The 14841-nt window shown below is 38.8% G+C and overlaps 1 long non-coding RNA gene across 1 annotated transcript in view; it reads right to left on the bottom strand.

The window, feature by feature from the left end:
• The window catches only part of LOC146320075 (uncharacterized), a 110482-nt gene that overhangs the window by 65402 nt on the left and 30239 nt on the right, over positions 1-14841 (bottom strand). The window contains exon 2 of the long non-coding RNA XR_014771499.1: positions 1226-1330. This is a non-coding gene — a long non-coding RNA (uncharacterized LOC146320075). The remainder of the gene's footprint in view (positions 1-1225; positions 1331-14841) is intronic.

Below are 14841 nucleotides of genomic sequence, written 5' to 3'. Positions count from 1 at the left end.
AGTCATAAGGTGAGGTTGGATTGGGTCTTTTAACTTCGACTTGTTTGCAGCAACATTAAAAACTACTTAGTTTGTACAAAAGTGATATCGTAAGTATGTCAGCATATTAAATTTTATGTTCTTGAATGCAAAGACTTGCTAAACAATGACTTGGTCCCAACTCTGCTGCTTACAAAACATAACTGATGATGAATGTAAGTCCAATTGTCACTCTACTTTTTGCTTGGCTTTGGTCTCCACCAACTCCTGAGAAAAATGTGTGTCTCTTCAGCTGCTAAATGGCACCTTTATCTGTCTCTGCTTGGGCAGATCAGATTTTGATCAGATCAGAGTTTGCTTTTGAAAACAGCCAAGAGCGCCAAGTCTGAGCACAATGATTAATGTGCCGTAAAACCAAAACAAGATAAAAAAAAAAAAAGACTAAAAACATCAGAAAAGCTGGTCACAATTTGGTGGATTTGCCATTATTAGTGACACTTTTCAGCTTACATGTGCGGGTGTGTATTGCAAGGAATCTGGCAACACAATGTGTACGATACAAAGGTCTTAATTCAATATATTGCAATAGTGTTGTGGTGATATATTGCTATTTTTTAAATCTAATTAAGGAAAACTGCCATAGTATACAGAACACACCACCATATCCACAAAATCTGAGTAAAAATAGTTTACTTTTTTGTGCAATCAGAGCAGTGATGATAGTTAAGAACACTACTATCAATGCCTCACAAATAAACCACTACCATGAATCTTTCCATGTATCATGATATTATGATACCGTGCTTTTGAGAATTTATACAGTATCACACGGTGGTTATATGACCCATTGGTAACATGATAAATATTTAGCAGAGCTTAACACGAAAAATGTAAAACCCCTTTGCTATAACTGGCCATTATTACAGCACAGGGTATCATAACAAGAGCAAAATGTCAGTTTCGGTCCTTCTTTGTGATGATAATAAAAGATTGACTTGTAAGATAAAACAGGAAATCCTGAGAGGTGCAAAGCAAGATGGCTGAAGGTGACTCTAAGCCCAAGCTTATCGGGGGATTCGGTAAACAAGAGGCCTGGCAAGCGCAGTGCTCGGCTGTTGACAACTGGTGATGGTGACCAGGTGGGATATGTTATCCTAACAGTCTGGAACTCTTGTGAATTATTTGCTGATAGATATAAACAGCTGTTATTCTTGGTAATGGAAAGCAATTAGAAACATCTGCATACTTGGCTGTGAGCGATGCCTCCGAATGGCGGCCGTGGCTCCCAGGTGCCACTGGGAAATAATTACATCATCAGGACTGGGGCCGGGGCTGGAGGACTGCTACTGATCTGTGAAGAGCAAGGAGGAGAGCCCAAAGAGGTAGAGAATTTGTATCAGTCCAACTTGTGAGGGATTTTTATCGATTACATTTCAGCATCAAACCTTTATCTTACCCAGTTTAAGCAAAACTTCTCCTGTACCTTTACTACTATTATTTTTGTTTATTTTGACTTTTCTCTATTTGTAACAGCAGTTGCGGCACTGCGCCGGCCTGGTGGCGGCGTGGCACTGTATCGTAATCTGCACAGTGCTGAAAAGGTGCTGCTAAAACTACCAACAAGGAGGAGTGTAAACCTTTCCTGGTTTCGTTCAAACATGGGTACTGCAATCCAAGAGAGTATTTTAAATAGGTTGAAGCAGGTTGTTTCCCCTGACCCCTCCTCCCAGGTTGCCTGCAGGTTGCACGGACACCAAATCTACACGAGTGCAACGTTACACATTGACAATGACAAGTGTTGATGAGTCCTACTCTGTAAGTTGCTGTTTATAACTCAGTTGTCTGTCTGATCTCTTTCTAAAAGGTCGTTAATGATTTCTTAAAACTCACAAACAGCCGCTAACTAATTCGGCAAACATTCAGTATTAATTTTAGCCCCATGTAAGGTGAATAAATGTGAAAAGAGCAATGTGGCTAAAACAAAAACAGATGTTCTGTTCTGTTTTATGATCTAGCACAGTAAATATATTTCATATTTCTCCTTTAAACTAACCTTGAATTTATCTCCAACACTCTCCTAAACTGGACCGTGTGTGTATCCTCATCCAAAACTCTGAACTTAATTTATAGTGTTGCCTTCAAATAGAAACAGTTCCCGTACATATAAACTGAAACAAAGATGACAGAGCATCCAAAGTGTTTGTGAAGTGAAAATATCCTCAAAAGACCATCTGATTCAAACATATTATTCATTGAAGAGATGAAGTTAGACAGCACTGGCACTGTCAACGGGACAGGTGCGACCTGACAAATCTGATCAACATTTCTCAATAGCAGAGAGCATCTGCAGCCACAGTAAATCCACACTTTTTTAGCGTTTCAGCACCTTAAACCATAAAGATAGATACAACAATGACACATTCATTTCAAAAGTTATAAATTTCTGCAGCAAAGAAGTGAGGAGGATTCAAAATAACCTCACTTTGTAAAACTGTCCTCTCACCAAATGTCTGAAACTCAAACTGCTTCTCACAGGCGCACAAGTACAAGAACACACTAATAAACACATACACCCACAGATGAAGACAGCAGACATTTGTTATGGTGATAATTAATTCTGTTTTCCAAGCAATATAAAAGATCTGTGTGTCTCTCTCTGATATTTGCTGAAGTATGAATTCCCTCTGAATGTCCTTAACTGAAACTCTTCAACCCGTATGAGGCCACATGGAAAACCTGAGCCAGAGGCTGACATGAAGACTGCTGATAGTGTCTTTTGGTGTGGAGTCTCTGTAGTTTATGTGCAGCATTTTTCATGTCTTGTAATTACTAATTTGTTGCAAACAAAGATGTTAGTCTCAGACAGCCATTTGCACACGTCCCTTCATTCAGCCTAACCCAGAACAGGCTGGGTGGGACTGTAAAAAAGAGCAAAGCAACACTGAAATCACACAACGGAAGCAACTTTTTTTTTCTTTCTCAATTTGTCCTTTTTTTGGTCTTTTTTTTCTTCACTACATATTGATGGGAAGGAATTTATGAAGCTATAAAGACAGCAGGAAGACAAGACCCAAGGAATTATGTTCTAATGGATTAATGATATATGTTTACTTTGAAAAACACTGGCATTGTGGTTTAAAAACTGTGCAACATCAATGTTCTGAGAGGGTATGAAAGCTGAATGTTGGTAGTCGACTTCTCGCAAACACAGCCAGCACTGTTCAAGGAGACCAAAACCAAAACCAATGCTACAGGAATAGACACTAATATGTTTAAGCACTGGCCTCACAGGCCAACAAGCCCTTAAATTTGGTGACCAAAGCACATTTTTAGTGTTTTAAATAACCTTATGTAAAAACAATACAGAGAATACAAGAACAGGCAATTTCACACAACTGAGCACAACTTACCACAACCATAACCGTGACGTTTGGTGAAGTTTGCTGAAGGAATTGTTTCTGATGAAAAATTAGCTAAGGTGAGTATTTTTTGCAGTTTGCAGAAGTGGATTATACTACAAGTGTGGACTGTTAAGTTCCTGTGGAGTTTTGATGTGAGATCAGCATCGACAATACAAGCTGACCACAGGCACAGACTGTTTGCCAACTTGGTGAAATGTAACTTCCAACAGTAGTATAACCACGACAGCAAATCTGTAGTGACCTGTTAGCTTGTCACTCAGGTGGGACAGCAGAGGCACCACGAACGAACCGAAATCTAAAAGGTAATTAGGGATTAGGCCACATGGGTTGTGTTAATTTGAATGATTTACATCCTAGTTCTCATTTGTTTGAACTTTACTCGTTGAAAAAGTGGCAGCCCTAATGCTTAGTATCCGACAGCCAGTTTTACAGCGTTTAATATTCAAAGGATAGAGATCAGAGAGCATATTGTTTGAATGGTCCAGTGTGTAAGATTTAGGGAGATTTACTGGCAGAATGTGGCACAAAATTAATATAATATTATTATATGAGTAATGCATGTTTTCAAGAGTGTATAATCACCTGAAAATAAGTATCGTTTTATAAAATTAATGAATGAATGAATCTACAAATGGCGCTGGGTCTATTATATTGCACAAGGACAAACCAAACACCGGCTCTAGATACATCCTTTTGTGTTTTGCATGATTTTCATGGCCACTGTAGGATCAAATACATGCTTAAAGGGGAGAGTGAGACAAGGTGCTTGCAATCTGCAAGCTCACCGCTAGATGCCACTAAATCCTACACACTGGTCCTTTAAACTACCAGAAACTATATGTAACTCAATGGTGCATCAATAAATCTGGGAAACATTTTCGATTATGATAGTATATCGATATATGAAGTATGTTGGCTGTTCCTCCTTTTTCAGTGTTATGTGTCCTGTCCAGACTTTTACTGAGTCCTTTACTGGAAATGTCCTCTGTGATATTAGATATGCAGTCAGTCACGCCACAGTGTGTCTTTCTCTAATTGTGTTGTGTATGGAGCGGCTGACCTTCTGCCCCAACCTCCTTCTCCCTCTAAACAATATTGCGGGCTGTGAGAGCCCCGACTGTGCGATGCCTCTGAATTTACCCCTGCTAAAGCATGACTGTGACTCTCCACATACATCAGCGTACGGGCCCCTACTGAGCGTGCTCATCAGCTGTAAATACCAACAGTCTGCACTGCCGTGGTGAAATGAGCAGTCTGGGGGATTTGACCGTGTTGTGAGGTGGCAGGCTGGGCCTGATGGTTGAAAGAGAGTGTCCTGTCAGCAGAAGGTCATGGGTCTGATCCACTCTGCAGGCAAAGTCCTGACCAGGTGTCCTTGACAAAACGTGAAGGAAATAAGAAACATTTAAGAAACGATCGAAAGCTTGAGTTAAGATTATTTTAAATGTCTTAATGCATGACAAACTTGCTGGACTTTTTACGATGCTGATATCAGGTGCAGTACAACAAAGATGTAGATGTACAGTTTTAATGTGTACCACATTTGATTCTGCTGCAAGCATCCTGAGAATGAACAGTTTGTATTTGCTGTGTGGCAAAATAAAAATCCTTTTATTACTTACTTTGAATTTGTTTAATCATGCAGTCCACCACTTTTCCTGAAATTTAAAACAAACTCACTGTTTCAAAACTCTCTTTCAGAATTAATATTTGAAACCTCATTAGTGAGTTTTTAATTTTGAGGATTTGTGGGAGTTACAACAAAGGCCGCAGGTGTAGCTAAACACAAAACAATCTCCTGTGTATCTAATATTTATTCACTAATATCCTGTTGTGCTCTGCTGAAAAACGGTGCTACAAAATATACAAATGACCTGCACCCACACCTCTAACCATCCCTGTAGGCTATATTACCTTTGAAATTATGTCGAGCAGCGCACGCCTTCCAGGTGATTTCTTAATTGTGTTTTGTATTGATACATGAGAGTTTTCTTGAAAATTATTGATCAGAGAGGCTCCTTTCAGTAATTTTAAATGTTTCAAAGTGTGCAGTAATGTTACTACAGCAAATATCATTAATATCTAAGCAGCAAAACTAAAAACTGTAGATATAAACTTAACAGGACAGAGGAAACTCTGTTAAATAATCAATGAAGTTCCACTTCTGTGTCACATGTGTAAATGTGCAGACATCATCTGTCTTAACAGGGAGATGCACCGTATTTCCCACCTGCTCCTCTGTCGGTCCCTGAGGGCCATATTAACTTTTAAATGATGTCGAGCAGCGGAGGCTCTCTAGGTCACTGATTTATTGTGAGTTGTGCTGATATATGAGTGCTTTAGTGATCGATCAGAGACTAGGCGCAGTAATGTCACTACAGCAAAACTAAAACTGTATACACTAATATGTTTAAGCACTGGCCTCACAGGCCAACAAGCCCCTAAATTTGGTGACCAAAGAACATTTTTAGTGTTTCAGATGTAAACTTATGTAAAAACAATACAGAGAATGAAAGAACAGGTAATTTCACACAACTGAGCACAACTTAACACAACCATAACCGTGAGGTTTGGTGAAGTTTGCTGAAGGAATTGTTTCTGATGAAAAATTAGCTAGACATCTTAGCTAGTTGAGGACACTACCATTCACTCCCAACTTTTTGTTGCCATTTCGTTTTTTTTTAATAGTCAGTCTTTTGTGTTTCTGGTTCTTCTTTTAGGATCATGTCAGCACTTTGAGCAGGCACAGTAAACACATAAGTCAGTAGCCCTAACATTATACAGTACTGTAAGATTTAAGTTAAAACTATATAAGTAAAGCAGATATCTTTAAATGTTTACTCATAAAGCTAAAGTACAAAATGTCCAGTCTGTTCATGAAATATTATTTTGATGAAAAAAACAACACAGCAAAAAAAGACTGGAAAAAAAATATCACCTTTTGCACTGCATAGTCTCTGCAGCAGACAGGAGATAGAAGCAACTCCAACACAAAACATTATGTTTGTGCCTTTGTTTCATTCGGGGCCTGTAATCCCTCGGGCAACAAACAGAAAATATCCGTCAGAACGGATGAACCTCCGGGCCGTGAGTCGCGGCTGTTGTGGCTGGATATGTTGATGCCGACTGGCGTACCTGTCACAGAAAGCTGCAAGCGCAGTTCAAAAACGAGGTGGCTGGTGTCACATGAGTCTGCTTAGGGAGTCGTTGACGAATATGAGCACAGCAGCGCAGCAAACAGTGAGTCTGTATCCGTCAGCACTTTTTCTACACTTTGTACTGTGTTTGGGGTTGTTTTCTACGAGGGCTAAGTGTGTCCTACTGTGTGTAAATGCTAATTTATGAGACCCTATTAATTTGTCTCCATATTTGCTGATAATCTTTGTTGCTATGAGCTTTTTTTTGAGCTGCCATTGAAACAATGTGAACGGTCCCACGAAGGCTGTCATATTAGATTTTATGTTGAATTCATGTTGAAGATTGATCTCCCTCAGAATTCCCATCAGACAGTTAGACAGCAAACAGAGAAACAACAGACAGTGTTGTGTGACTCTTTCTGTACTAGCAGTGTGTGCAGGTTGTTAATTTTTTAAAAAGAAAGAATTATCCTGTTATGTGTGCACAGGACTTTTTTCCCTTTTTGTCGTGGTATCAAAAGGGGCACCAAGTAGAATTTTTTCATACTAGCATTGAAGTTTAAAAGTCTGGTATTGTGACATCTGTACCACAAATCCAGCTGCCTCACAAGGTAACATGATTTGGGCCTCATAAGACTGACAAATAAACATGGAGGAGAGTGAACTCGTAGAGCAGAAGGCATCCCAGCCAGACTGGTATTTATTTGCTCGTCAACCTTAAAATCTGTAACACTGTACAGTAATTTTCTTAATTGAATTTACAGAACAAGTACTGTACTGTGATATATACAATTACCATGATATAAAATACATATACTGTGATATATGATTTTGGCCATATTGCCCACATTTAACTGTCATGTCTTGGTGCAGACAGTAGTGTACTCTTCCTGCAGTGAGGCAGAAAGTTAGGGTGTGAGGCAGGTTGGTGGCACCTTTGTTCACACACCAGCAATTCTTGCTAACATTCTTTTAAACCTTAACCACAATCTTTTTCTAGCCATAACCAAATAGTTTACTTGCCTAAAATTATAAACATAGTTTGTTTACCATAATCATGATCTTTCCTAATGATACCCACGCTGCTGCTGCCATGCAAAGATAATGTATAAAAAATGAAGATGGCATTAAACATGTTGACTTGTCCTGCTGATGGTTGCATTCTTTATGCATAAAAGGGAAACCTACACACGTGTGTTTATTGTCTGTCAGTGACATTAAGGTGAACAGATTTACAGGTTGACACAGAGTGAATTGTGCTGCAGAGTGCAGTGATGGAACATTTAAAATCCAGGTTAAACCAATACGAATGGTACAGAACAATCTGTATCCTGGTGTCTGTGCCGGTGTGCCCTTTGTACAGGTTAAGCTGTCCACTCCTACTGTCAAACCATTGTACATGGTGAACAAAGTGATTCTGATATAACTCAGACTAGTACAGTCTGTTAATCTATTCATAGAGACCGTGGTGTCCTCATGCTACAAGTCAAGTACATGATCAGATATGCTTTTGTAAATGCTTTTCATTTAAACTGACCCGCTGGTCTGAGTTGATGAAAAACAATAATAATAATTGGTGTATGGAGGTACAGTACAGCACAGCGCAGTGGATGAAACCAAAGTACTTTCCTCCTCCCAGATGGTCCGTTCAGCCTTTTAATAATGAAATCTGCTTTTGTGTTATTTAAAAAATTACAATAACCTTTCTGCTAATCCCCCGACTTACGACCCCGTACACCTGGATTTCTGCGCTGCACGTACGTCCAAAATCCCCCCGGCTCTTGATAACATATTAGGATTATATCTCGGATATGGTTCTTTAATAAATAGTTTAGATAAGCATATCTGTTTAATTTTATCCACCCGCCCTCCCTGCGTGCAGGATTACAGTGAAAGGCTTGGTTTTGTTGAGCGCGTGTACTGCAGTCTGCAGACAGAACATGCAAACATCTGTACAACAATTCATCAGAAAGAATTATGTATGGCAGACTGGAGGGCTCTAAGCTGTGTGTATTTCAACATCCCAGTGTCCTCAATGACTGAGGCAGATCATAAATAATGGAAGCAGAATTAATTGGTTTATGCTATGAGCATGTGTTATATATATTGATGGCATACCGTTGGTGTGCTGTTGCTCTGTGCTGGACTAGACATGTATACTGCGCCTTCCAATTTGATGAATGATCTTGATCTGGTGGCTGGATTTATAATGTACAGCTTTAGCTTATATTAATGTATAAAAATGATGGGAGAAAAACATTAAAACAAAAAGAAATATATAATCAATGCAGATTTGAAACCAAGTGACGCAAAACCAACCATCAGTAGATTTTTCAGACCATATTTAACACCCGCGTACAAATAACTGGGTGTTTATTATGCAAATAAATGGTTTTAAAATCCAACTGTTCACCTGTATGTTACTTTCTGACTATGTATGATATTATGTTGCCACAAAGAATTGCTATTTTATGCAAAGTTTTCATCAAGCTTTCTTTTCCCATTTGGAAAACCATCAAGGCTTTATATCAGCTCAGGGAAATTTGCATTTAACTATTGTGACTGTTCAGTAAAAACTCCTACGCAGAAAGTTGGATGATGTCCCACTATCAGACATCTCTGGCCAAACATAAACTACACTAATTCTCAGCTCAATATACCTTCATATATTGAACAAATAATACTATATTACTGTGCCCTCTATACTTTGTACCACTGTACTTTTGAGCCTCTTTTATAAATACGAACTGGAAATGTATTGAAAAATGTATTTTCAGGGAAATGACAATGGATGAAGCAATAAAAGAACTGATTTCCTTACACTGGAATAATAGTCCATTTACTTTGCTTATAAATGCTCCTAAATGTTCAGACAAGCTTAATATTTGTTAATTTGTAATGCTAAGTATATATGTAATTCAAAGATATTGCTGCATGTGCCATGAAAAACACAAAAACACTCTCACTCAGAATATTATATTTTAGAAAACAAAATAGCGGCAATAGTCTGGAAACAGAGATATTTCCACACTCTTTTCCCTCTTTTCCACACTCATCCAGACCTGGAAACTACTAAAATGAAATTCCATACTTCCATAGTGCACTGAAGATGTCAAACAAATTTTGGGGAACTCGAATTTACTTATACAATATGATTGAACATCACCACTATTTTTTAGGGTTAGGCTAAGCACATGCAAGAGCATACAATGATATTACAGACAATAGTGTGCTTCCAACAACACAACAACACAACACAAACCAGCTTATGATTCCCCACGTTTGATGTGGAAGAACTTGTCTATCCTGCACAGAGAGTTACTTGACCTCAACCCCATCCAACATCTTTGGAACAAACTGGAGCTCTGTGAGGTCTGTGAGCAAATCCCTGCAGCCAGGTTCCAAAATCTGTTGGAAAGCTTTCCCAGAAGAGTGGAGGCTGTTACAGCAGCAGATTAATGCTCATGGTTCTGAAATGATTAGGTTTCCCTACTGTATCTCATAAGTGTGTAATATTCAGGCAGCCACACTGGTTTGGGCTTTATATTTCGGATTCTCTGCTTGAAATTTATCTGAAACTGTTGAACATTCCAAAGTGGAATTTGTGGATCCTATCTTAGCAGCTAACAACGAGTCCATGGACAGCCTGAGCCTTTTGGGGTCCCTACATAGAACCTGCTTCACGCCCAGCCCCCTGAACCCACTGTAGGCATTTAAGTAATGGTTTAATGGTTAATCATAGCTGCACAGTGGCCTTTAATGTTATCCTAAGTGATACTGGTAGATGCAATCCTATCTCAAGACAAGATATTATAATACTGAGAATTTCTAAAAAACTCAGATTAGGTTCAATACCAACAACTGCCCATGCAAACGTCTTTAATATTGGTTAAAGGTTGGAAAAGTTAACATTAGTTAACTGCAGTTCAGTCATGTGAGGTGAACTCTGCATTACAGTCATGCATGCTACACAAACACCCATCATCCAGACTCCACACTAATACTGCACAGTCTCCATTGCTACCTATAAGGCAAGTTAGTTCCAGTGTTGGCATTGACCATTGGCAATGGATGGAAATTATGATCTATTAATTAAAGATCTAATATGGCAGCTAGTTATGATGTCTTTAAGTTAGCCAAGATTTCCTCAGGAAAATAATGACAGAACATAAAACACTACAGTCAGTTGGTGAAAGCCTGAACATCATGATATCCACATACACTTCCCTCACAGTGATGCATAAAGTACCCCAGAGAGCAAAATACCAGGAGGTGTAAGTCACAACTGGAGCCTAAAATACACCAATCCAACACAGCAGGTATATTCAGTGGGTTTGGTTTGGTTTTTACATTTAATATTAGTTGTTCTTATTAGTTGTTGTCTTATTTTCTCTTGTGTATATTTACTATTGCTCTTTATTAAGGCCAAAGTATTTCTTATCAAGAATACTAACTGTTAAGAATACTGACTACTAAAATAACTGCTAGCTGCAGCCCTAATTTCAAGAACTGTCTATTAAATGATCTGTGTGTTTTTGTCATAGATAGACCGCAGCAAAATTTCCATATGGAATTATGTATTGGATATGGATTTTACAGATTACCACTGTTAAATACATGGCACCATGGTGGTTTGTGGTCTAACTAAAAAAAAAAAAAAAGTGACAGACCTTTCAATTATGCATGCTTTATTTGACCATGAGGTCTGAATTTTCTAGGCCAAACACCCCGCTCTCTGTGGGTCGTGACCCCCCCCACCCCCTGCTTTGTGTTTTTTACCTTGCGTGCTGGGGTAAATACCTCAGCACCTGCATGTTGCACTGATTTCACCCAGCCCCGGCAGATGGTCCTCACCCTCCACTGAACACACACTCCGGCACCTGGGACGCTGGGGAATTCCTTCCGTGCTTTTGCTACTCTGTCACAGAGCACATGCACATATTATAAACACAGATGCAACGACATGTGTGCAGGCATGCGCGTCCGCAAGCATGCATGGAAAGACATGAACGCAACAACGAGGGGGCGCGAAGACGCAAACAGGCAAAGGCTTCTGATTTCCAAACATGAACTGAAAAATGCTTGACAAAATAAAGAGCTACTAAAATCAATGTACAGAGCAGCTTTGTGGTTCAAGACATTTTACACACTCATTCACATCTATATGTACAAGACAGAGAAGGCAACAAGCAGCACAACCAGACTGACACACTGTTACAGAGACAAAAATATCAGACACTGTAAGACACCAGTAACAGGCACAATGCACCTCCTCCTTCTGCTCCTCTTTATCTTAATCTCTTTTTCTTTTCCTCCAATCTATCTCCTCCCCTTTTATTTTTCTTCCTTCACTTCCTTCCTTTCTCTCTTTACTCACAAATTGGCAGCTTTAGTAATAATACCTTAAACCTTCCTCCTCTTTCTCCTTAACTCTTCTTCCCAAAAGATGTTTAGTGGTGCTGGTGGATTGTGGTGATGTTGTGGATGCACTTGACAAATGCTCATTTCTGGCCACAGCAGTTTTCTCTATAACTAGCACAAGCAAGTAGAAGAAGAAGAAGAGTGAAGTGAAATTAAGTGAAGTGAAGCTGCTGTAATGAGCAGCCCCCTCTGTAGGCCAAAACAAGCACAACGTGATTGAGACATCAACCAGCAGGATCTACTGCCCTGTCTTTCTTGTAAAATAGTATTTCACTTTGCAGGGACTGTCCCTGAAAAGCATTAATAATTTTGAATTCAAATAAGCAAATTAATTGTCAAACTAGACCCACAAATCCAAATGAGACATAAAAACAAAAACATTTGATTTTCTAACTAGTCAAACAAGTCACAAAAATCACAGTCTGTGTCTCATTAGTTTAAGTTTTAGTAGTTTTAGTTTTACTTGATCTGGGTTTACCATCTAGATCTAGATGTAAATCAAAATATTTTGGTAGGTATAATTCATGGATATAATCTGCTGCTCTAACAGCCTCCGCTCTTCTGTCTTTTCCAAAATTTTGTAACCTAATTGTCAGCCACAGCAGCATCAGTGAAGTCGGCCACTGATTTCTTTATGGAGCTGGCTTTGTGCGTGGGGCCATTATCATGCTGACATAGCGAGGGCCAAACACAAACGGTGTCCATGAAGTTGGAAGCACACAATTGTGTTCTTTTGTTGTGTTTTGTAATATTTTTCTCTAAAGTCTGGCATCTAGCCAGGGGCTAAAAAAAAATAATGAGCCTTTCAAAAATTTATTGAAAAATAAACATTTATTCAGAATTCTTTGCTTAGTTTTACAAGTTACTCTTTTACTTGCATTTGTGTTCCCCTATTAACTCTGTGTTTACCAGTTTTATTCTTTATTATTTGTTAATGTCTTATTCTGTTGGATGTTTTGTTTTTATCTTGTTTAACCACATTATGTTAAAGTTACTACAAGGATTTTTTAACTGGTTACGAAATCTCAATTTATTACTGCTGCCTCTACATGATGCACCTGAGTTAATAAGACTATCTGCCAGAAGATTTCTGTATAGTTGTTCTTAATGAAATGAGATTAAATGAGCCTGTGTTTACATTTTCCCAGGCAAAGTTACAGTGAATCATACATTAGCCAGATAAAAGCAGGAGATTTTTATTTAGCGAATTTTATTTTTAAATTATATTTGTGGTTGTTACTGTGGAAACATAACCATTTTTCTATATTCCGAAATAATTCCTTGTGGTACCTTTAACATCTTGTATTGCTTCACTCTGTTTCATCTGTTTTGTCGTAAAGAAATGTGTTACACAAATATAATGACTGTTATTACTATTTGCACTATAAAATCCAATATTAAGCATGAAACACGGCGGGTTCTGGTAACAGACAAGTTAAAAATGTTCACACACATACACACAAAGACACACTAGCCAGCAGCAGAGCTCCAGAGATGCAAGCAGTGTAAAAAATGCTGTTGTTGTCCTCTCACAAAGAATCACCCAGTAAACAAGCAGCTGCACTCAGATTCGTTGAGATGAGGAGGAGCTGTTCCTTCCTTGAGCTCAATGTGAAAATATGCCCCATAACCCCATGACTGCGTGCCTGGACGAACGCGACCGCAGGCAGAACGTATAGACAAATAAACGCCTTATGGCGACTGTTGTTGCGCTCCTTGCTGATTTAATTAAAGAAGCCTTCTGTGCTGGCAGTGCAGCACAAAGGAATGTTAATGATGGAACTAATGGCTGCTGTTTTCCACACTGAGCGCCGCACCAGCCACACGTCATCCAAGAAGTATCCCTGAGCTGAATTGCAGACCAGGATGAGCTACTTCATATGGACACAGACTTCACTTTTCATATCTGCACTGTCAAAGTGAGCAGGAGCAAATGCCTTTTGTTTTTAGCGTTAATTAAAATCCCAGCCACGCTAATGCGATGTATCATTTCCACCAAAGTCAGACTGTTGAGATGGATTTCACAAGCTGAATGTAAACAGCTTCTGTCAGGTGGAAAGCTAGCTTCATGTGGGTTTGAGGCTATCATTATGTTGCGGATTTAAAGCGTTATTCAGCTGACACTTCTTTGTAGAGAAAAGTGCAACCCACTATGAGGAGTTACGGCGAGAGCATCACATCACTAATCGCAGATAAAGAAACCAACAGGCAGCACGCAAGAGCGGGAAAAGTTTAGTGTTGACCTAAATGAGGAACTGATTCCATAATAAGATGAATATACCAGTCCTGGTTTCTAAAGTTGATGCTGTGGGAAACTGAAGATCATCTCAGGTTTGTGAGGTTAATGTGAGTTTGGATGACTCCTTCTTTTACTACTTTTAAGTACAACTTTGTATATAATAATGTAATGATGTAAGTCTGTCCCACTTAAATCATGTTTCATAAATCTTATCCCAAACTTCCAAACTAAACAGAATTTTTTAAAGTTTTTGCCTTTCAAAATGACCACTTCTGGACGACACCTCTATTGTCAGGATAACGTTACAAATATGCTTCTTTTGAGCATTTTTCTAATCTGCCACCTCTATGGTTAAAGTTTAGTTACATCAAGGCAAATAAAATTACTTGACTGGGTGATTCAAAACACAGCCAGAGACCAAATTCACCTTTATTTAATGGTGATTACCGAACATGAATACATCATTAGAGTAACTAAAGATTGGCACTGCCGTTAAATAATGCAGCTATTTCCCCTCTAATCTGCTAAATGCATTTACCCTTGGCCTGTCTGAGATATTTACATACAAAGTACTGCAGAACTTCACTTCAGCACAGGTATCATTTTTGTTCAACCTTTCAGGATATTAATGAAACTTCACACA

The sequence above is a fragment of the Lutjanus erythropterus genome, chromosome 10 (genome assembly GCF_056507025.1).
Source record: "Lutjanus erythropterus isolate fLutEry1 chromosome 10, fLutEry1.hap2, whole genome shotgun sequence".
Lineage (NCBI taxonomy): Eukaryota > Metazoa > Chordata > Actinopteri > Lutjaniformes > Lutjanidae > Lutjanus > Lutjanus erythropterus.
The sequence above is the reverse complement of the archived record's forward strand: the minus strand, read 5'-3'. Positions and strand labels throughout refer to the sequence as shown.